The sequence below is a fragment of the Oryctolagus cuniculus genome, chromosome 3 (genome assembly GCF_964237555.1).
Source record: "Oryctolagus cuniculus chromosome 3, mOryCun1.1, whole genome shotgun sequence".
NCBI lineage: Eukaryota > Metazoa > Chordata > Mammalia > Lagomorpha > Leporidae > Oryctolagus > Oryctolagus cuniculus.
Genome location: NC_091434.1, coordinates 114,639,194 through 114,663,283, shown reverse-complemented (window position 1 = coordinate 114,663,283; position 24,090 = coordinate 114,639,194).

Genomic DNA, 24,090 nt, shown 5'->3' with positions numbered 1-24,090 from the left:
TCCTTGTTTTTATTACCTCGGTTTTTGCGTTTGTTATTTGGCATATTGGAGATATTTGGTTTCTTCACTGTGGTGCTTTTTCTTGTTATACTATGACTCTAGATTAAGTGGACTATCTGTTTTTGATGGAGCCTTAGGGCTTGAGATGGGTGTGGCCTGAGAGCTCTGTTTGGTGTGCCAAAGGTGACACTCCCAGGTTAGGCGTGGTAAATCTCTCTCTCTCTCTCTTTTTTTTTTTTTTTGATTCAAAAGGGAAGTAATTCCGCACAGCTGAACGAAGTTGGAGGTAGTTAGCAGGCAAATGATATACCCACAGGAGCCAGAGATCGGAAGCTCTTTCCCAAGATCCCCACAGGGAATCTGTTCGGCCCTCAGAGTGGGCTCAAATTCTCCTTCAGCCTCCCACTGGGCTGCCAAAGTTACGGAATTGTAGCGTCTCTGGAGAGTGCTCACGTGAATTCCGTGAGTTCTCTCCCCCACCGTCTCTTTTTTCACAGTCTCAGTTCAGTAGCACCACAAATTTACTAGCTCCTAATCTCCTGTTAATTCGCCCCGCCCAGAGTCAGGTTTTTCCACTAGGCTCAGGGCCGGTGCAGACCTGAGGTCGCTCTGCTTATGACGTATGTCCAAGATGGCGCCTGCTCTTTGTCTTGCTCGCCCTTGAGAGGTGAGCGGAGAGAGAGAAACCCGTGTCCGTACTAGTCACCCTTTTTTCTCTCTCTCTCTCTCTTCCAGTTAGCCTTGTGAACTTCCCCCCCCGGGGGTCGTTCCCTCTAGTCTCCTCTCTCCACTTGCCTGCCAGTGTCTCGGGCTATTGAGGTTCGGCTCACCTCGCGTTCCAGCGCTGGTGTGTTGAGTCTGCCCTATAACTCTCTTTCTCTCTCACTGTCTAACTCTGCCTGGCAAAATAAATAAATAAATAAATAAATAGTTTAATTAACATCTTTTGATTTATACAGTCATAAAGAAGTATATATTTTAGAGTTGATAAATTGTGTTCTGTCCTTTTGTGTGTTGTTTCTTGTATCCCACCACTTCTCTCTGGTAATGCAACCATAATGAAGGCATCTTCTCATCCATTTTTATGATTTGGTTGACAAATAGTTGGGTGCTGGTGTTGTCAATTACCTGTGATTAGTGAATGCTATTGTTTAATGTGAATTTCAGAAGCCTACTGAAAGGAGAAGACTTGGAAAGGCTGGGGAGAGGGTCTGCAACCATCAACTGCAGACAGCTGAGCGCCATTATCATGACCTCTTCACCTGGACCCTCATCAGGAAAAAGTCGGAAAATCTGCTTATTTTTCAGTTGACGGGCTTGTTTTTTTCCTAATCTCCACCCACAGCAGCTCCTTCCCTTTAAAAACCTGTTTTGCTGGCTTTTGGGGCCAGGAAGAACACATTTCGGATGCAGAGATCACTTTTCTCCCAACACTGTTGGCTTCTTGACATAAACTCTTTCCTCTCCCCAACTCGTCTCTGCTGAATTGGTTGCCCAGTGGTGAGCACCAAGGGCTTGAACATCTTGTCAGGTAAGAGAACCACTTTCTTATGTTGAAACATCACAGTTCATAACTGTTTTAAGTCAGAGCTCTGATAAGAGTATTGTTTTTTCTTTTAAAGTAACTATTTTGTGCTTATTCATGAATGATAATGTAGTTGGATATGTGTTTTCCTTATCTCTTTTTAGGTATCACTCTAACATCTCCTAGCCTCTGTCGCTCCTGATGAAAATGAATCCTTGGTCTTACTGTTACTGCTTAGTGGATTATCTTTTTTTTTTTTTTCTGAAAAAAAAAGTATCACTTTGTCTTTAGTCATGATTTTTAAGTAATGAGTCTCTTTATGCACCTGCCACTTATTTCTCATACTTCTTTACAATTCTGGAAAGTTCTCAGTAATTACTAGTTCAAATATACTTTTCCATTTACATCTTTTCAAAATCCTCTGAAACAAATATTGAAATCTCAATCTATTCATGTCTCAATTCATAGTTCACATGTTTACTTCTTTGTCCATGCTATTTTCTAGATTCAAAACCATATTTTCATAGAAGTTCTTTAATGATACCTAGTTTTGTAATTATATCCTCTGTTTCATTGTTATGTTAATGATTGTATTTTTTCATTTCCAACATGTATAGCTAGTTGTTTTACATCTGAGATTTTTCTTTTCTCTGAGTCATCTAGAATGCAATTTTCTGTTAGACAAATGCAGAGGGCTTTAAGTTTGTACTTTGGAATCATTTTAAAACTTTCTGATGCTGAGGAATTGCCCCAGACAAATGGTCTTGTGTTTTAAAGTGATCTTGGCAAGCTCTGAAACAATTCTAATATACAGTCAATATTGAGAACCAATGCTATAAACCATAGTTTGGTTTTGCAGTTCTCAAATGTTAGCAGATATTGGAAACAGATGTAGAGCTTGTTCACGCATAGATCACTAAATCCCATACCTGAGTTTTGATCAACTAGGACAAGGTGAGGGTGTGTTGAATGTATATTTATAGCTAATTCCCAGGTGATGCTGATGCTGCTGGTATTGGGACTAGTCCATAATTAAGTGTTCTGCAGTGAAATCTCTGAAATACAGGACAGCAATGAACAAAGCTAGTGAAGAGGCCAATGAGAGACAATTCCCTGGAGAGAATGAAATGTGTTTAGCTGAGAAGTCACAGCCTGAAGGAGCTTGACCATAGATAGCCTGTAAATTCGCTTGGTGGTTAGCCCATGTGGTATACTTAATAAAGTTCCTTGCCAACTCTTAATCATGATTTGAGTGTGCAATTGATGCAATATCTTAAAAATCAGATTTGACAACTTTAGGCATGTATTCCTTTGAAAGAACTGTGAATTAGAGTTTAGAAGCAAATACCCATTCACTCAAAGCATGTAGACTCCAATTTGAAAATGTCCCTGCTGGCACACTTCACTTGCCTGTTTTTCACCTGACTTCCTCAGGCATTTGAGTATGAGACCCTATATTTATACCTTATATTTCAAACTTGTAGCTATGTTTCCAAGGGCAATCATAAGGAAAGTACCTCTCAAACTTTACTAAGGTCTCTAAAGCACACACACAAAAAATGATTCTAGAGGTTAACAGATCAAACTGGAAAGCTCTAAAGAAGATTGGTAAAATTGTGCAAAACTTAGAGCTGGCAGGAACTTTAGAGATCTTGAATTTCAACCAAATCATTTTACAGATAAATCTACTAAATTCCTTGTCAATATACTGAATCCTAGAGTGGTTAAGTACTCATCTAATATCTCATCTAATTATGAATAGGATGAGGTCTGATGGAGTTACTCTTCACTCTTCTGTTGGTATCCAAGGTCAGCTGCTCAGGGGTTCTTGTCTTCAAGAATTCAGATGTGAGACAGTAGTGGTGAGGTAGGAAAGCTTAATGCAAAGAAGTAATAATACATTTGACATACCAGGTGGACATCTCTGTAAAGAAGAGAGTGCAGCTTATATTCTGGGGCTTATAAGTAGATGGGGTCCAGGTCTTCGTGCTGGTTTTCCTCCCTGCTCCCCTGCCCCCTCCCACTGCCCCCACCCCGTTATCATGCACAAGGCATTTGCTGAGGCATGATGTAGGTGAAATTCCTCCCAAGGTGTTATTACCCAATGTTGTCAGACTGGGCAATCCATCTGGCATCAGGCAGAAAAGATTTCCCCTAGGCTATCTTCCTTGGGAGAAGGCTGAAGATTTATCACTCAACAGCATAGTCCATCAGGCCTAGGAAGAGAGGATTCTCTTGGGGAGCCCTCCTTGAGGAGAAACCTGGGACCACCTGGATGTTATAGGAGTATGGCAGCATCTTAGAGTGTGAAATGCTGGGCTGCTTCCAAGGCTCTGAATTCCTTTACCTTTCATGGTGCCTTGTTTTCCTTTGGCCCCCTCTTTCACAACCAGAATAATTTCTAACTACCTACTTAACACTACATTCTATTTGGGGGTCAGAAACTCTAATCTTTCAAGGTTCAGTCGGGTAAAATGCATTAGCACTGTCCGAGTACCAAAGCCAATGGCAAATACAATCCAATTATGCAGCAATTCGTAAATACCTATTTACTCAATACTGGCCAGCTGGAGGTCAAGTGGAATAAGGACCTCGAGCTAAATCAGAGGTCCTAATTGATTACAGAAGATAGAAAGCTGTTTTCAAATCATTAGCAAGCTGAACAAAACAATAAAATTACAAAATATGAAGTTGGTCTGCCAACCTCAGAAGGCACTGATCCTTTGAATATGTAACTTTAATCATTGCATTCTAGTAGTGCGGTAGAATCATGCTTGATCAGCACTTGTGAGACTTTGTTTGCCAGCTGGAGTCTTCCCCCCCCCCCCCCCCTTCTCATTTGCAGATACTGGGAGCTTGATGATGATTAATCAAGTTCTACCTCATTTATCAGGACTTGATCTCCAGCTTGGTCCTATTACCACATTAAATGACCATCAGAACCTCATATTTTTTCTTGCATGTCTCTCACTATAGTTTGTATGTTTATCTTTGTGCCTCCAAATTCTAGTCTCATGGTATTTCTGTTGCTGCAGTCTCCCTGACAAATAATACATGTTTCTAATGTATGGAAGAAATGAGCAAAGAGAATGTAAAAGCATTAAAGTTCTGTACCTTTTTTCATCACAAAATGCACTCTCTTGACAGTTCTGAATTTTTTGGACTCCAGTATTTCTGAGCAAGTTACATGGTCTTGTGTGGGTCCCAGCAGGCAGCAGGGTACTTAGATTCGCCCTCAGTGGAAGGTGTTATGGCCCTTTCCCAGTTGCTCATGTCTAACTATCTGCCTGATTGTATTGTGATACGCCACCCATATTTCTAAAATCTGCCTGCCTGTGGACTTGTACCTACTCCTGAAAGTGATAACAAGGACTTTCCCTTTTTTCTGTCTTAAATTTGCATATTTATTTGAAAGTTAGAATGAGGGAAGAGAAATTCCATCTTGTTCACACCCCAAATGGCTGCAACAACTAGAGATTCTTCCAAGTCTATCACGTGGGTAGCAGGAGAACAAGGACTCATATACCAAATTCCACTGCATTCCCAGGCTCATTAGCAGGGAGCTGGATGAGAAGCTGAGCAGCCAGGACATGAGACAGTTCAAATGTGATACCTGCTTCTCCGTGTGGCTTAACTCACTGGAAATGCCAACTGTGAAACTTGCATACATTTCTTTCCCTAAAATAAGTTACCCACTTCCCCTACTCTAGGAGGGTTGGTCTTGGACATTTTTCCCTGTGAACTCTTTATTTGTTGCAAATATATAACTTTGTGTGACTCTCCATTCTAGAGCATTTCTTAGTCTCTGGGATATGGGCCCATGATTTTAGGTGGTTAATAACAAGTAAGATAGCAGATTGGATGAGTAATGGTTAAAATGCTTATTAGGGAAAGATGTTGTGGCAAAGCAGTTTAAGCTGCCACCTGCGACTCCAGCACCCCAAACTGGAGCTGCAAACTGGCCAGCTTCTGATTCAACTCCCTGATAAAGTACCTGGGAAAGCACTGGAAAATATTCCAAGTGCTTATGAACTGGAAGCTCCTGGCTTGGACTTCACCCCGCCCCAGTCATTGCTGCCATGTGAGGCATGAACTAGCAGATAGAAAATAACCGCCTCTGCCCTTATCCATGTGTGTATGTGTAACAGACTTTAAAATGTTTTTAAAATGCTAATTAAATGGTTCCTGAGTTGGTAAAATGTAAATACCTAAGGGCATTATGGATGAAAAATTAAGTCTAATAAAGGTTCTTGGTAGCCCTTAGCAATTTCCCTCAGATGGGAGGATAGAAGTGTTCCTTAAAGTTGCTTATGAATGTATATGGCAGAAATAATACAAAGAAAAGTGACCTGGCATGATATATTTTTTTTAAGCTTAATGATTTTAACTGAAAAGCATAGCAGGGTTCTGGCCTTTTGTTTCTTGGCTGTTCACAAGGCTTTCTGTACTTACTCTGGCAAAGGGTTTCAGAAAGGTTCCTCTACTATATGAAAGGGCTCAAGTCTCCTTGCTATAACATTTGAAGACAAATGCCACACTTAATGTAGATTTGATAGGGTCGCCACACTGATTAAATCATATCATCCTATTTCAAGTTTTCACTGATCTCTTTGAGCAAAGTTTTGTAGCTTGGTTCCTAAGTCCAAAACAACTTTCGTAACTTTTGTACTAATCTATGGAGCCTTTATAACTTGTTTACATATTTACCTTTAAAAAATGTTAGGGTAGTGGGTTAAGCCACCGTCTGTAGAGTTGGAGTCTCATACTAGAGTGCTGGTTTAAGTCTTGGCCGCTCTGCTTCTGATCTGCTTCCTGCTATCGTGTTCGGGAAAGCAGAGGAAGATGATTCTAGCACTTGGGCCCCTGCCACCCATGTGAGACCTAGGTGGACATCCAGTTGCTCGTTATGGCTTGGCCTAGCTCTTGCTGTTGCTCCCATCTGGAGAATGAACCAGCAGGTGGAAGATTGTCCTTTCTGGTTTTCTTCATAGCTCTGGTTTTTAAATATTTTTAAAACTTCAGTGAAATTTAACACACAGATATGTCATTTGACAACTAATTATAACAATCTGAAAATCATGAAATGCAATGACGATAATTAAACATCCAGTTAAATAAGATGCTCTCAGGAAAACAGATCTTCTGATTCTTTTCTTCCAAGTGTTATCAATATTCTGTCTATCTTCTGCCTGTTGTTGGTACTTCTGTAAATGGAAGCAAACAATACATCTTTTGTTTTCAGGATTACTCGTTTACTGTATTTGATCATCACTATTTCTGGTTTCTCAATTCTAACAGATTGATTTGCTTTTCTTTATTTCTTTATGCATTTTAGCTTTTACTGTGTAGGGTATATTTCCATGTTCATTTGTATTTTATCATTGCTGTCTCTAATTTGTACTGTTCTACATGGCTTCTCCTGTAGTGTCTTAGAGAACATACATACATATAAAATTCTGCTTATTTAAGCATATTTTTTAAAATGGAAAAACATTAACTTCAAGACTTTGCCTTAAACCACATAAGAAAATAATTACTGACCCACATTGGTAACATATGCAGATTTATACTCCTATTTAAGCCCAGATTGTTACCTTGACTACTGATTTTTATAATGTTTTAGTTCTTGTAGTTATGGAAGAAACTGGCTTTTATTTCATCAAACACTTTTCCCTTACCTACTTAGACTTTAAGTCAATATGATAGTTGCACTCCAGGCATAGCAGATAAAAACCTCTTGTGATTAGTTTTAGGCTTTCCCCATCATGTAACATTGTAGCACAACAAGTTAACCACCATCTGCATGCCAGCATCCCGTACAGGAGCATGGGTTTGGGTCCTAGCTGCTCAGCTTCTAACTCAGCTCCATGCTAATGTTCCTAGGAAAGTAGCTGAAGATGGTCCAAGTAGTTAGGTCCTTGCTGCCCACATGAGAGACCCAGATGGAGTTCTGTGCTCCTAACTTCTGCCTGGGCCAACACTGGTCACTGCAGCCGTTTGGGGAGTGAACCAGTGGATGGAAGATCTTTCTTTCTGTTACCCTTCCTTTTAAATAATTCTTTTAAAAATGAGGTACATGATTCAAAGGTTTCAACATTTGCTAGTCAACCTATTCTGCTACAGTCACTTTGGTTTGGGATTTTTAGGTATGTTTTATGTTGACTTAAATTTTGAAGAACATCTGTTATGAAGCTACTTTTAAAAACACTTATTATAAAACTGATAAGTTAACTTCCTTAATACACAAATGCTTTTGTATCTGGGTATAACTTGTTAGATCTAGCTGTCAGTGGCAAATCTCATGCATCTAAACTATCAAAGCTTGTTCAGTGAGGATACATGTGCTTTTTTATGGGGAAAAAACTACTGTGTTTTTGCTAAGAAAAAAAAAATGCACATGGGGATCCAGGAAGGAGTAGACAGAGAATTTGGTAATGAAGATGACTAGCACAGGAACTGAGCAGACTTTAGTGAACTCGCACCTGTCATCTATAGCCCTCTTGTAGGCCTGCTCAAGCTTTTGGGAACTTGCAAACCACTGCTATATTCACATGCTATTTCACAACTATTACAATCTTTTCCTTTGCTATAACATTATTGAAATTTCCTATATTCTCATGATTCATTTCTATTAGATCACTCCATTAAAAAATAGGATTAGTCGCTTTTATAATTTAATCAGTAATAAGACAATATTCTGTAATAAGTAGACTTCTTCTACCTGCTTCCTGTTAATCTTTTAAAGCCAGCGCTGCAGCTCAATAGGCTAATACTCCACCTGCAGCACTGGTACACCAGGTTCCAGTCCTGGTCGGGGTGCCGGATTCTGTCCCGGTTGCTGCTCTTCCAGTCAAGCTCTCTGCTGTGGCCTAGCAGTGCAGTGGAGGATGGCCCAAGTCCTTGGGCCCTGCACTCGCGTGGGAGACCAGGAGAAGGACCTGGCTCCTGGCTTCAGATCAGCGCAGTGCACCAGCCACAGCGGCCGTTGAGGGGTGAACCAACGAAAAAGGAAGACCTTTCTGTCTCTCTCACTGTCCAATCTGCTTGTCAAAAAAAAAAAAAAAAAAAAATTGTTAAAAAAAAATCCAGGGGCAGGTGTTTGGCCTAGCAGTTAAGAAAACTGTTGGATTATTACCCACATTCCACACTGGAGCACATGGATTTGAATCTTCACTCTGTTCCTGACTACAGGTTCCTGGTAATGCATACCCTGGAACACTGTGGTGATGGGTAAAGGAATTGGATTCCTGCAGCTCACATGGGATTCTCAGATTGGGTTCCCAGCTCCCAGGTTTGAGATGTGGGGACTTTGGGAAATGCACCAATGCATGGGAACTCTGAGTCCTAACATTAATAAACTTATTTTCAGGTTTATTGAGGTATACTTGATAAAACTTGAATAAACGGTATAACATGATATATATGTGCATGTGTGTCTATGTACACACAATCAAGATAGTTGTTGGCCACATTCCTATCATATTTAACCATGTTTTTAGAAACAGATTATCACTGACATTTTCAATTTTTTTCAAGCCTTGATTGTGTTAAACATGTTCTTTAATAAAAGGAATTTGAAAGTCTGATCCAATTACAACCTAAACCATAACTATTACTTTAAAATATTTAAGTTTGAAAAATAGTCAAGAAATATAAAGTCCTTTTTTAAAGATTTACTTGAAAGATTTACAAAGAAGGAAAGAGAAAGATGTGCCATCTGCTGGTTCACTCCTCAGATGAGCGTGATAGCTGGGACAGAGTCAGGTCAAAGCTAAGAGCCAGGAGCTTCATCTTGGTCTCTGACGTGAGTAGCTGGGACCTAAGTATTTGTGCCATCTTCCACTGCTTTCCCAGGCCAAGATTGGGGATCTAGATTGGAAGTGCAGCAGCTGGGTCTTGGACCAGAACCTTTATGGGATTCCAGCATCACTGGAGGCAGCTTTACCTACTATGCCAAAGTTCCAGCTCTTATCACTTCTTTGTAACTAAAATGTCCTTTTGATTGTTCTACATAACTCAGGAATCATCCTCACAAATTGCATTTTGTTAACTTATGAGCAATTGCACTATGAATTCTTATCTGTGATAGTTTGAAGTTTAACATTTTTAAAATTCTCTTATTCCTTTGTATTTACCATAGACTAAGCAAAGACCAGTTTCAGTTTTCTTCTATGAGTTGATTAATCTTCAATTCCATATAAGCACATTTCTCTAAGCCTTGATACTGATGGACAGTTATCCCTCTTATTAGTGTAGTCTAAGACTCAGGTATTTATTTTGGAACTCCTTATAAGGAACACTTAGTTTCTACAGCTTTGAACTCTGGCATCTGTCCCATGTAGGATTTTGTTTTTTCATGATATTCCATTCCTTGTCATTTCATGTGTTTCAAAAACATCAGTTTTATCTTTTAATTTGGATCTTTACAATTTGATTCTTCATGTCTCAAACTCAACTTGCCTCTGGATTTTGTGTATTCAAATATCTGTCCTCGTGATGCTACTTTTCTTATGTCCATTTGAGCTAATTTCATGGAAGCTATAAAATATTTGAATTTCCTTGGGAACAAATTGGATATCTTGCATAATTTCTTAATGCATGTATAAATACATTTTTTTGGACAGGCAGAGTTAGACAGTGAGAGACAGAGAAAGGTCTTCCTTCCGTTGGTTCACCCCCCAAATGGCTGGTACGGTTGGCATGCTGCGCTGATCCAAAGCCAGGAGCTGGGTGCTTCCTCCTGGTCTCCCATGTGGGTACAGGGCCCAAGCACTTGGGCCATTCTCCATTGCCCTCCCAGGCCACAGCAGAGAGCTGGATTGGAAGAGGAGCAACAGGGACAGAGTCCGGTGCCCCAACCGGGACTAGAACCTGGGGTGCCGGCGCCGCAGGCAGAGGATTAGCCAAGTAAGCCACGGTGCCGGCCATAAATACATCTTTGAAGAACGAGTTTTGTCTGAGTTCTCAGAGTTAGTGTTCTCTGCTGGTGTTCATGAAAGTTTGCATGGTCTATTCTTGCTCATGGAAGGAGGAATTTGTTTTATCTCTTTCCAATGCTGTAGAAATGCTATAGATCTAGTGATAAATTTCTTCATGTTCTTGCCAAAATATTTCACAGTGGCTCAAAGATCTAGATTCTACATATGTGTGTTTTTTGCTCTAGAGACGGATAAGGAAAATGGAAAGATACTTTGCAATAATATTGTTGTGGTCATTTATCAATCTGATGCTGATATAATGATAATTAATGGAAATCCTTCCAGGTTTTATTTACCTTTTAATGTAATTTTTGGTGGCAACAAACTGACAAGTTTGTACAAATGTATGTTATCCATTCATATAACATATTTTCAAATACATCTTCAGATTTAGAAGTATGAATCCACAAATTTTTCCAAAAATAACTTGGGAAAGTACATATGGTTGTCAGTTAAATAGAGAGCAACACTAAATGTCTATGAACATGTCATCTTACCTAGAAATCACATTTTTAATCATAACTAAAGATATTAAGTTATTGCAGAAAAATCGTAAGTAATTATTAGCACTGGAACACTGGAGCACAGACCATTCTGGCCATCATAGATCTTGCATTAAGAACAGAATGTAGTTGTTAGCCTAGCATGCTTACATGGTGTTGGCATCTGAGGTCTAGTCTAGGAGTCTCTGAAAAACATGAGTGATGCCCTGGCCTGAATTCAGTTACTCAAGCTTTCTCCCAGTCCTGCACAATGCACCAACCCCCATAAAGGGAAGTTGAGTCAGAATAGGATCAGCATTCCCAAAGCCAACTGCAGAGGGGCATTGATCAAACCTTCCTCAGCAAACCTCACCCCTGAGTCCTAAGACTGGCAGCTGCACTGGCTGCTTTTAACTGGCTGACAAGAACCCAGTACTATTGAGAAAGAGTTGCCATGAAGAAGAGTAAGTCTCTCTGAAAAACAGGCAGAAGCAGCCTGCTTACTTGCCCATACAATGAGGCAAACTGATCCTGGTATGTGTTGGATCCAAATTGTATCAGTCATGGCATCATGCTGTTGAACTATGTGATCTTGGTTCTTGTCTCACACAGTACAAGAATTTCCATGCAGATAGAGAGAGAAAGTGAGGTTTATTGGAAGAAAGAAACCTCCTGGTATAGCAGTCAAAAGGGGTACTCCAAAGGACGCGTTACCAGTGAAGCCTTGAGTACTGACTTCTATATACAAGGTGGCTCCTTCTCATTGGCCCCTTTCTGAAAACCAGACCTACATCTAACCAATTGAGAAAGGAACAGAGTAAAAACCAATCAGATCAAGAATAACAACTAATCAGAGGGCTAAGATACCAATCATAAGGCAGGAATCAGAAACCTGTCTAGCCTTTTCTCATGATAAAGCTAAGTGTGACTATGACAGCTTCCAATAAGAAGCAAGTACTTCATTGACTCTTTGAGGGAATATGTTCCTTTATCACTCCCATCAAGGACCTAACCTAACTACTTATAAGCCTATCCAATTCCTCATGCTATTTTCCTGATTGGAGATAAGAGAAATGTATGCACATATAAGTGGAATAAAGCTTAAATAAGAACTTAATAATTGATAGTTAATGCTCCTATTTTTAGCAGTCTTTCTTAAAAGATTCATTTTCAATAAAAATCAAAACATAATTTAATTGTACTTCTGGCTTAGAACCTGTCAAAACTTCAGAAAAGGAAATTTAGGCAAAGCTTATTGAAAGAAATCATGAAAAGAAAAAGGCAAATTGTCAATATCTTTAAGTGATTTGTCCTAACTTTAAAAGTTTCATGTTAGCCTAGGCTGTCGCTTTGCAATACAGGAATCATTTTAATATCTGTCATTTTGTCAGTGTTCCGGAGTGAATTTGCACTTGAAAACAGGCATTTCATTTCTATTTGGTTGAAGTTAGAAATTATATTTTGCAAACCTGTGAGAATATAAGGTACTATCCTGTCATATGCATTACATAACATCTAACTTGAATGTTATATTTCTGTGACAACATATTGGAAAATATCTGCTAGCAATCAGTCTGTAGTGTCCTGAATAATGTAGTTTTTTTAACATTAGACAGTTCATATTTTCAAAGATCACATACCATTTTAAAAATGCTCTAAGGTTGATAACAATGTGGCAATACTAGAAGAGTAAAAGAAAACAGTAAAAATTTGGTAGCAGGGATACATTTTTAAAGGCACTTCACTTTTCCCAATATTTTCCAAACTGAAGAAATAGAAATGCCGATTCTTAGTGCCAATTAATTCCTCAATGGCACAATAATTATGTCTACACATACAGGGCACATATCCTTCGTGAAATAAACTAATATGCAAATATAAAATAAGCAATTCAATTTTTCCTACCACATAGTTAAATTTGACAGAATTAAGTTAAAAGTGGAGAGGAAGCTCTTGAGGATGATAAAAAGGAAAGAACAGACAAATGCATATTAATTTTGCTCATCTTGCATAACTCAAATATTCATTGATGCTCTGCATCAAATGTAGTCCAAATGTGCTAATAACGAAGACAATCTCATGTGTTTTGAGACATGTGATCTTGGGTCTTTTCTAGCATTGTGTCTAATCCAGAGATGTACTTGATTTATTACTTTAACTGACCCTATTTTCCTAGGTTTTTGCAGAGACCAATTATATAATCATCAACTCCCTGTATCTCTAACATTTGGGATTCCTATTCATTCCCCAAAACTGCTAACTGGTGATCAGTTCCTCTCCTTAACTCCATTCCTTGTCAACACCATGACCATTTTGCTGTTACTTTCATAATGTTTTGTAATTTTGCCCCTAATGGGAAAAATAGAGAACAAGGAAAAAATTAAAATCCTGTAGGGTGTGTGGATACTTCTTATCCTGATTGCCTGATTTCAACTTTGATAGTAGATTGGGAAAATGTAACTTCATATTATCAAGAGACTCAATTACTTGACAAAATTCCTTCATAACTTATTTCCCCTATTTCATTTAGCTTCTTGCAATTACCCTTAATACAAATAAATTAACCTTCTCTTAGAATTAGGATACATCTATTTCTTGAAGTCTCTTTGTGAAATTGTACAGCACAAGGGAGTATTTGATATGACTTCAGCCACCTTGGTTGTAATTGCCATCTTGCCCTTTAGGTGGCACTAGCAATCATCACAATCATACCCATGGGATAAACATAAATGATCAATATAGTTTTCCCAGAATTTCATGCCAGGCATTGATACCTGGAATATCTCTTACCTGACCCATGCAATCTTAATATTTCTTGAAAGCCCAGGTGCAGTCTGTTGAACTACAGAGCCATCTTTGTCAAAACATTTTCTTTCCTGCCTTGTAATATACAATATCCAGTATGTGGCTGCTAAAGACTACAGGCCGGCGCTGCAGCTCAATAGGCTAATCCTCCACCTGTGGTGCTGGCACACCGGGTTCTAGTGCCGGTCGGGGCGCCGGATTCTGTCCCAGTTGCCCCTCTTCCAGTCTAGCTCTCTACTATGGCCCAGGAGTACAGTGGAGGATGGCCCAAGTCCTTGAGCCCTGCACTCGAGTGGGAGACCAGGAGAAGCTCCTGGTTCCTGGCTTCGGATCATTGCGGTGCACCAGCTGCAGCAGCCATTGGGGGGTGAACCAACGGAAAAGGAAGACCTTTCTGTCTCTCTCTCACTGTCCACTCTGTCAAAAAAAACTATTTCTGTCTGTAAGTCCCTATTTACTGTCACTAACTCTGGATTTGTCTCTCTTCAGGCTTTCTGAATCTTCTGTTTTGGGATGCTGGTTCTGATACACCAGTTTTTACCAAAACAAGAACTCAGCTGATTTGAATTCACTTTAAATGAAGAACAAGACTTTCAAGAATTTCATGAAGGGAAAAAAAGCAGGAGTTCTTCCAACTTTGACTGTTTTCCTTGGTATTTCTCTTCTATTTTTCCCTTATGCCTTTTATGTTTTTCTCCCAACTTTCCAAAGGAATGCAGATATTTGTCCCTTCCTCCAGATCTTACTAAAACTTTGTCATCAGCAGGACAGGAATAAGACTTGGATGCTATAATTTAGAATAGAATTTCAAGGTGCAGACAGGTGTGAGTGGGATGTGGGTATAAAAAAACCCAGTAGAAATGAGGTTAAGGATGGGTGAATCATCTAGCCAACAAGTTAGGCAGGTCTAAAGATCTGAAAAGGCAGTTTCAGGAGTTGTGGAGAAGAGCAGGAATAAATCTTGTTTCCATAATAATACATTCTGACTGCTGGGCAGAGCTAGGAGGCTCAAAGTGCTTCCAGATGTTCCTCAGTGATGACTAAGATTTGTGGGTTATCTTTGCAGCCAAATCAAGAAGAAATATCTGGTGGCTCAATGTACTCAAGTGAAAGTTAAGAGTCTAACAAAATAAGAGCAAAATTAGTTTTACCGTTAGAAGTTGGGTTGGCCAAAACAGGACATACTCCAATTAGCTTTATTTCTACCCCCATATATCTCTTTAAAAGTCATGTTATTTAATATGCCTTCATTAATCATTTGTACTCCATTGATTTGTTTCCAGTTTCTGCCTTCACACTTATACTCTGGACATGGGGAAGCCAAGAGAATGATATGACTGTCATAACTCTTGCTCACAAATGTTTGGATATTTTACATGGCAAAACACACGAGAAACACCAGGGATGAAAAAAAGTAGCTTAGATATTGTTAGTTCATCTCCTCCAGGGAGTGGAGCTTGAGAGGGATATGTGTAGAACTTAACCTCATTCATACCTGTGTCTTTCAGAATGGGAAGCAGACACTTACCAGAGAGGGAAACTATGGGTATTTTCAAGTTGGCCTGCTAAAGCTAGGAAGATCTCAGAATAAATGCAAATGATGAGATACAAGTACATTAATTTTTTGTGAATTTGCATAAATATAGAATATTTTTGTTCTTTCAAATCACAGGGATAATTATACTATAAACTTGTTACAATGCAATAAAATTAATTTTATAAATTTCATTATTTCTCGTTTATAAAGTAAATTGAAATTATGTTGCTGCAAAAATTAAAAAAATTAAAGGGAGGATTGTGGATGGGGGAATATGACTATCTTAGAACTGTACCTAATGAAATACAAGAAACTTGTAACTGACTTAAAAGCCAGCGAAGCTCTCAAATCTCAGAGCTCCTCCTGAGTCCTTGCAGGCCAAGAAGCTCTGCACCAGTGCTGGAAAGTGAGGTGAGACAAAACTGCAGTAGCCTGAGACAATGGAGGAGAAGTGGCAGGAAGAGCCTAGAGGGAACGAGGCTTGAAACCCTGTGGGGGAAAGTACACAGGCCTAAATAGAAAAAAGGGACAGTACAGACATTCTCTCTCCAATCATCTCAAAGGTGTATGAGCCGATAGAGTAGGCACCATTTTGGACATACATAACAGTTGCACCAGCTCAGGGCTGGGCCCAGCAATCAGCAAAAAACCTGACTCTGGTGAGGGTGGGGGGGGGGAGTAATAACAGGAGACTAAGACCTAATGAATGTGTGGAGCCTATGAACTGGTATGGGGTGGGGGGCAGGGAATGGAGGGTGTGTGGGAGAACTCACAGTGTGGCTGAGATTTGAGTAGTCTCAGTGGGAGACGCCACAAGTTCTGGCTACCTTGTGAGACATTGCAGGGGAATCTGAGCTTATACTGAGGACTGCACAGATCCTTTGTGTGGTCCTCGGGACAGAGCAGATCAATAGTGCACCCACTGGGGCTAGCGCCCAGGTGCTGATCTCCATTGAAGAGCTCGGCTGAGCGGAATTACTTCCCTTCTGATTAAAAAAAAATTACCACACCAAACCTAGGTGTGTCACCTTAGCCATACACTTAACACTGAAGAATTGAACAGAGCTCTCTGGCGACACCCACCACAAGCCTCTAGAGATTCACTGAAAGAAGACAGTCCACTTATCTAGAGTTATAGTATAACGAGAAAAGATGCCACAGCGGGGGAAAAAGAAACCAAAGAATATCTCCACAATGCTGAACTAATCCAACCAAAGAAACAAGAACAAGGAAGACAACATGATGCTCCCAAAAGAACATGACTCTTAAAGATTATGAAGACGATTAGATAGAAGAAATGCAAGAAATGGAACTCAATTTATAAGAATATTTAGAGCAATCAAACAAATGCATGAACTACTGAAATCCATGCAGGACATGAAAGAATCTAATGAAAATGAAATCTTGAATCAATGAAATGAGGAATTTAATAGAACATGAAACTGAGATATCTAAGAGAAATAAACTCAGTAGAATAAAACATAGTTGAGAGCCTTAATCAGTGAGCCAGAAGAGAATATCAGCCTTAGAAGACAGAGCACAGGGAAGTATACAGTCAAAAGAAATGAAGAGGAAATTAGAAATCTAAGAGATTGTCAGGAATCTACAGGATAATATTATCTAGAAGTTCCTGAAGGCATGGAGAGAGAAAGGATTAGAAAGCCTTTTTAGTGAGATAGTAGCAGAAAATTTCTGGGGTTTGGAGAAGGACAGAGACATCCAAGTACAGGAAGCATGTAGAACTCCCAATAAACATGACCAGAAGAGATCCTCGCCACAACACATTGCAATCAAACTCACCACAGTGAAACATAAAAGGTTCTAAAATGTGCAAGAGAGATGTCAGATTACTGTCAGAGAATCTACAATTAGACTCACAGCAGACTTCTCAGAAAACCTACAGGTCAGGACAGAATGGCAAGATATAGCCCAAGTACTAAGGAAAAAACTACCAGCCCAGAATATTATATTCTGCAAATCCCTCATTTGTTAATGAATGTAAAAGACCTTTCACAGCAAACAGAAATTGAAAGGATTTGTCACTACTCCTCTAGCCCTGCAAAAGATGCTTAAAGATGTGTTACAGAGAAACACAGAAACAGTCATCAATATGAAAGAAGCGAGATACATAGCAGACTCATAGAATGGCAGATGTCCTAAATAGCACCCTGGCCTCAGAATCACCCCTTAAGGCATTCGGATCTGGCTGGAGAGCCCATGAGAGTATTTTAGGTGTGGGAAGCCAAGACACACTGGGGGTGGGGGGGAAGGACCTAAATGAAAGATGTCTGTGAGTGAGATCCCAGTGGAAAGAATGGGGCAATCAAACATCAAAGAAGGAGGTACTTTCTCTGAAGGGAGGAGAGAACTTCCACGTTGACTATGTGATACCAATCAAAATACCAAAGACATTCATCTCAGATCTGGAAAATATCCTGAAACTCATGGAGGCACCAGGGAACTCGAATTGCTAAGGCAATCTTTTACAACAAAACAAAGCCAGAGGCATTACAATACCAGATATCAAGACATACAACAGGACATGAAATGAAAGATCTCTGCGAGTGAGATCCCAGTGGAAAGATGCCATAAACAAGAGTGTCAATTTGTTAACAACAGGAGTCACTGTGCACTTACTCCTCATAGGATCTCTGTCCTTAGTGTGCTGTACATTGAGATTTAATGCTATAACTAGTACTCAAACAGTATTTTTCACTTTATGTTTCTGTGTGGGAGCAAACTGTTGAAATCTTTACTTAATGTATGCTAAACTGATCTTCTGTATATAAAGAATCGAAAATGAATCTTGATGTGAATGGAAGGGGAGAGGGAATGGGAATGGGGAGGGTTGCGGGTGGGACTTTTTAACTTTTTAACAAAAGTTAAAAAAAGATAGTAATTGTCTCTCCCAATTGACAGCCTCATCATTTGAGAGTTACAGTGATCTAGATGGAAGCCATAGTCAGAGACACAGTTTTAGAGCTTTAGATGTAAAAATAATTGTCAGAGGTCTAAATGATTTGATCAAAGTGAAAGTTAGACCTGAGCATTTCAACCAAAGTTGCAAACTAGATCTAATCAGAATTGTGATAGATAAAATTAACTCCTTTAAGATTCAAAATGTTAAAGCAATTAAACTCAAGGCAATAGAAAACATATGAAACTTCCATATGATACAAAAAAAGTACCTATATCAGCTACAAAGCCTAGAAAAAACCTTGATTGAAACACTTAGCATGTGATATTAGCATATAAATCCATCACTTAGGACAATTAAATACATCTTGGAACAAAGAGGTACAGATTCAAGTAATCTTGCTGTATTTTAGAAGAGCTATGTGGTTTTTCCCCCACAGAAATATTTTAAATAATACAAACCATGCATTTCATAAATACAAACTTTAGGAACATAGTGATTCTTCCCACCCTACCAGCCCACCTAACAATACTCCCACCTCTCTTCCTCCTCCCTCTCCTATTCCCAGTCTTTTTACTAAGATCTATTTTCAATTAACTGTATACACAGAAGATTAACTCTATACTATGTAAAGAGTTCAACCTATTGTATGGGGGATGGGGAACTGTTCCTCAGCAGTCGAGACAAAGGATGCTCAAAATCATTGCATCTCAAAGTTGATTTCACTTTGTTTTAAGCATTACTTTTTAAAAACTTAATTAACTTTGTCTCTTTTACCAATTTTTGTGTGAAACCCTATTTTCTCTGATATTAGGAAGGCTACACAAGCTCTTTTTTGATTTCTTTTTAGCATGGAATATCTTTTTTCCATCCTTTCACATTTTTATTTTTTATTTTATTTGACAGATGAGATAAGCAGTGAGAGAGATGGAGAGAAAGGTCTTCCTTCCATTGGTTCACTCCCCAAATGGCAGCTATGGATGGAGCTATGCCAATCCAAAGCCAGGAGCCAGGTGCTTCCTCCTGGTCTCCCATGCGGGTGCAGATGCCGAAGCACTCAGGCCATCCTTCACTGCCTTCCTGGGCCACAGCAGAGAGCTGGACTGGAAGAGGAGCAACTGGGACTAGAAACCGGTGCCCATATGGGATGCTGGCACCGCAGGCGGAGGATTAACCAAGTGAGTCATGGTGCTGGCCTCTCCTTTCACTTTCAGTATGCAAGTATCTTTGAGATGTTTCTTGTAGGCACCAAGTAGGTTTTGTTTTTAATCCATTAAGCCAGTATATCTTTTTTTTTTTTTTTTTTGACAGGGAGAGTTAGACAGTGAGAGAGAGACAGAGAGAAAAGTCTTCCTTCCATTGGTTCACCCCTCAAATGGATCACGCTGTGCCGATCTGAAGCCAGGAGCCAGGCACTTCCTCCTGGTCTCCCATGCAGGTGCAGGGCCCAAGAACTTGGGCCATCCTCCACTGCCTTCCCGGGCCACAACAGAGAGCTTTACTGGAAGAGGAGCAACCAGGACAGAATCCGGCACCCTGACCTGCTAGAACCCGGGGTGCCAGCATCGCAGGTGGTAGATTAGCCTAGTGAGCCGTGGCACTGGCCAAAGCCAGTCTATCTTTTAACTGGAGAGTTAAGGACATTTACATTCAAGGTGACTATTGATAAGTAATGACTTTGCCCTGCCATTTTTCCATGAATATTCGTATTTTTATATTGGATTTCCTTTGTGCTTTTACTGGGAGTTTTTCTTCCTTTACATTTTTTCATAGTGATGATCATGCTTCTGTGTCCCTGTGTGCAGCATATCCTTAAACATTTTTTGGAAGGCTGGAAGACTGGTGACAAGTTTTTTCGATTTCTGTTTGTTATGAAAGGTCTTTTTCACCTTCATTCATAAATGAGAGCTTGCAGTATATAGTATTCTGGGTTGACAGGCTTTTTTGTCTTAAGTCTTAGAATAGAGTTCACCATTCTCCTAGCCTGTAGGGTTTCTGACAAGTCTGAGTCCAATTGCAGATACTCTGAAAGTAATCTGGCATTTCTCTCATGCACATTTAAAATCTTTATGTTCTGTGGTGAGTTTGATTACAATGTATTGTGGTGAAAATCTTGTGTGGTCATGTCTATTAGGAGTTCTTTGTGCTTCCTTTACTTAGATGTCCCTTTCTTTCTCCAAATTATGGAAGTTTTCTGTTATGTCACCAAAAAACCTTCTCTTTCTTTCTTTCCATGCCTTCAGGAACTCCTAGAACCTGTATGTTAAGTTGTTAGATAGTATTCAGTATATTTCCAACTGTGTTTTTTAATTTTCTAATTTTTCCTTGTTTTTTTATCTGACTATATAATTTCCTGTGCTTTGTCTTCTAAGCTGATCTTTTTTCTGCTTCACGAATTCTGTTAAGGCTTTCTACTTCATTTTTTATTTGTTCACTGATTTCTTCATTTCCTGGTTTCATTTTGCTTTTTCTTTAAGATCTCAATTTCTTGGAAGAAATTCTTTCACATCATGAACAGATTTCATTACTTCATACATTTGCTTCTGATTAGTTCTAAGTAATCCTATGACAAACTTTTTGAATTGCATTTCTGCCATTTCTTCAAACTCTTCATCTTCACAATCTAGTATTGAAATATTATATTCTTTTGGGGTGTCATTTTGTTCCTTGTTTCTTGGATTGTGTTTATTCTTTGCCATATATGAAGCTAATCCTTGGTTTCTTTTTCTTTCACTGTGGCAGCTTTCATCTTTGGAATATATCTGTGGATAAGTGGAGTGTCTGCTTTCAGCAAATACCTAAAGGCATCTGATAAGTGTTGCCAGGGAGCTCTGTTAAGTGATCCAGGGTGAAGGGAGTATTAAAGTGAAACCCAGATTGGGCATGGTAAACCTCCTCTTTAATCAGGGGGTGTTGTGCTCTGTTGTAGACTCAGTTCATTTCCTCTCCTCAAAGGACACCAGTGCCAGGGCACTAGCCTCAGTGAGTATAATATTCATACATGCTTCCCACAAGGACTATAAAAAGGATCTCTACTGTCATCAGTATAAGCAGATGCCCCAGCACTGTCCCTCACCAGGGAACTAGAGAGCCCTGAGTGTGTAGAGCTTCCCACAGTGACTGCCCAAAGACCCAGCCATACCCTGAGCCTTCCCATACAGCCTCAGTATTTTCAGTCCTGGCACACAAGTCTCCCATACTCACGAGCACCCAGGTACCTGTCAGTTCTCCCTGCCAGACTCTGGAAACTCCACTCAGCTGGTTGCTAGGCACAGACACAAGCTGGCATAACTATTATGTATATCCAAGATGGTACCAGCTTCCTAACAGATTGTTACAGGACGCCATTGCAGGGTGATTAGAGAGAGAAAAACATCCCCCCACTTTTTTCATCCTCTAGTTTGGCAGGTACACTATCCCCCACAGGGCCCCTCTCCAGGCTTTTCCTGCAGCTTTATTGCCAGTGGCTTGGGCTGATGCAGTCTGGTCTCATTTCACACTCCGAAGCTGGTGGAGAGGCTCTTGGCTGCTAAGATCCTGATTTGTGCATGACAAACCCTCCACATAGGTCTGCTGTGTCCCTCTAATTTGCATGGGGCTTCCTCTGCTATTTTCTCCCTAACTCTTCCCTGAGACTGTACTCTCACCACTTTTTAAAAACTATATTCTCCTAGACTAGAGAAGTAAGCTCTCACTACTCTACCATGTTGCACAATTATACTTCACCAAAGTCCCTCAAGCCCCGGGAGTCTCAGGAAAACGTTTATCCCAGAAGATAACACATTTGAGCATAATAGCAACACTGCTTCAAGACATAAATATTATTGAGAATCACATTATGGGTGGCAAAAGATTTAAACTAGTTATGATTTACAATAACTCAACCACTTATAGCATTTTAGGAAGTATAACATTTTCACAGACCTTTATAATTTTGAGGGTAGTAGCATTCAATTGGAGACCTCTACAGTTTAATAAGGCATGATTGACAATTGAAGAACAGAATAATCTTAAATAGGTAGGCAGAAAAACTTCTATAATTTAACAAGCTGGAAGATGTGAAGTCCCAAAACAGTCAGGTACCCACCCTCTTTAATGTAGAAAAAAAATTTAAGTTATACGAGTTTCATGTGTTTCATATTTACAGATTTAGGAACATAGTGATACTTCTCACAATCCAGCACTTTTTCCTCCCTCTTCTCCCATCCCCACTCTTTAATTTTTACAAAGATCTACTTTCAATTTGCTAAATGATTATAAGATTAACACTAAATAAGAGTTCAAAAAATATTAAAACTGTTCCTCAACAGAAGAGACAAGGGCTCTAATCCATCATCGAACTTCAAAATGTCCATTTCACTCCAAAACATTACCTTTTTGGTATTCCATTAGTGACCCTTGATCAGGGAAAACATACCTGTCTTTTTGGGACTGTCTTATTCCACTAAGTATAATAGTCCCAGTTGCATCTATTTTGTTGCTAAAGACAGGATTTCATTTTTTTTTAACAGCTGAGTTCTCTATATTATTTATATATATATAAATAATATAAATATATCATACCTTTATCCAGTTGACAGTTGATGAACATCTGGGTTGATTCCATATTTTAGCTATTGTGAATTGTGCTGCAATGAACATGGAGGTACATGAGGGTTTCATATGCTGATTAATTTGGTTTGGGTAAATTCCCAGGAGTGGGATGGCTGGATCATATGGTAGGACTATATTCAGATTTCTGAGGTATCTCCATACTGTCTTCCACAATGGCTACACCAGTTTACATTTCCACCAACAGTGGATTAGGATACCTTTTTCCCACACATCCTCACCAGCATTGTTTGGTTGTTGACTTCTGTATGACAGCCATTCTAATTAGGATGTGGTAAAACTTCATTGTGGATTTAATTTGCATTTCCTTGATGACTAGTGATCCTGAGCATTTTTTTCGTATGTGTTAGCCATTTGGATATCCTCTTTTGAAAAATGCCTGTTGAAGTCCTTTGCCCATTTCATAACTGAATTGTTTTTTTTTGGTGTTGAATTTTTTTCTTTATAGACTATGGATTTTTTCAAAGAAATTTATTTGAAAGGGCAGAGTCACAGATAGGCAGAGGTAGAGAGAGAGGTCTTCCATCTGCTAGTTCACTCCCCAAATGGTTGCAATGGCCGGAGCTGTGCTGATCTGTAGCCAGGAGCCTCTTCCAGGTCTCCCACGCAGGTGCAGGGGCACAAGCACTTGAGCTATCTTCTGCTGCTTTCCCAGGCAACAGCAGAGAGCCGGATTGGAAGTGAGCAGCCAGGACTCTAACTGGTGCCCATATGGGATGCCAGAACTATAGATGGCAGCTTTACCTGCTATACCATGGCACAGGCCCCATAGACTCTGGATATTAATCCTTTATCAGTAGCATAGTTTACAAATATTTTCTACCATTCTGTTGATTGCCTCTTTTCTTTGCTGTTTCTTTTGCTATGCAGAACCTTCTCAGCTTGAAATAATCCCATTTGTCAATTTGAGCTTTGATTGCCTATGCTTCTGGGGTTTTTCTGAGAAGTCGTTGCCTATGCCAATATCTTGCTAGTTTCCCCAATGTCCTCAAGTTATTTGATGGTATTGGGTTGTATATTTAAGTCTTTGATCCATTTTGAGTCAATTTTGTGTAAGATGTCTAGTTTCAAATGAAGGAGATGGGGTAATGAAGAGTCCCTGGTCTGATCAGGCAAGTTGAAGTCAGTAGAGCCTACATAAGGAATTTTGAGAGTGAATGAGTTGGCTTAGGCCTCTCTTAAGATACTGCTACTGCATGAGTACGGTCAAGAGACTTTGGCTGTAAAAGAGGTTT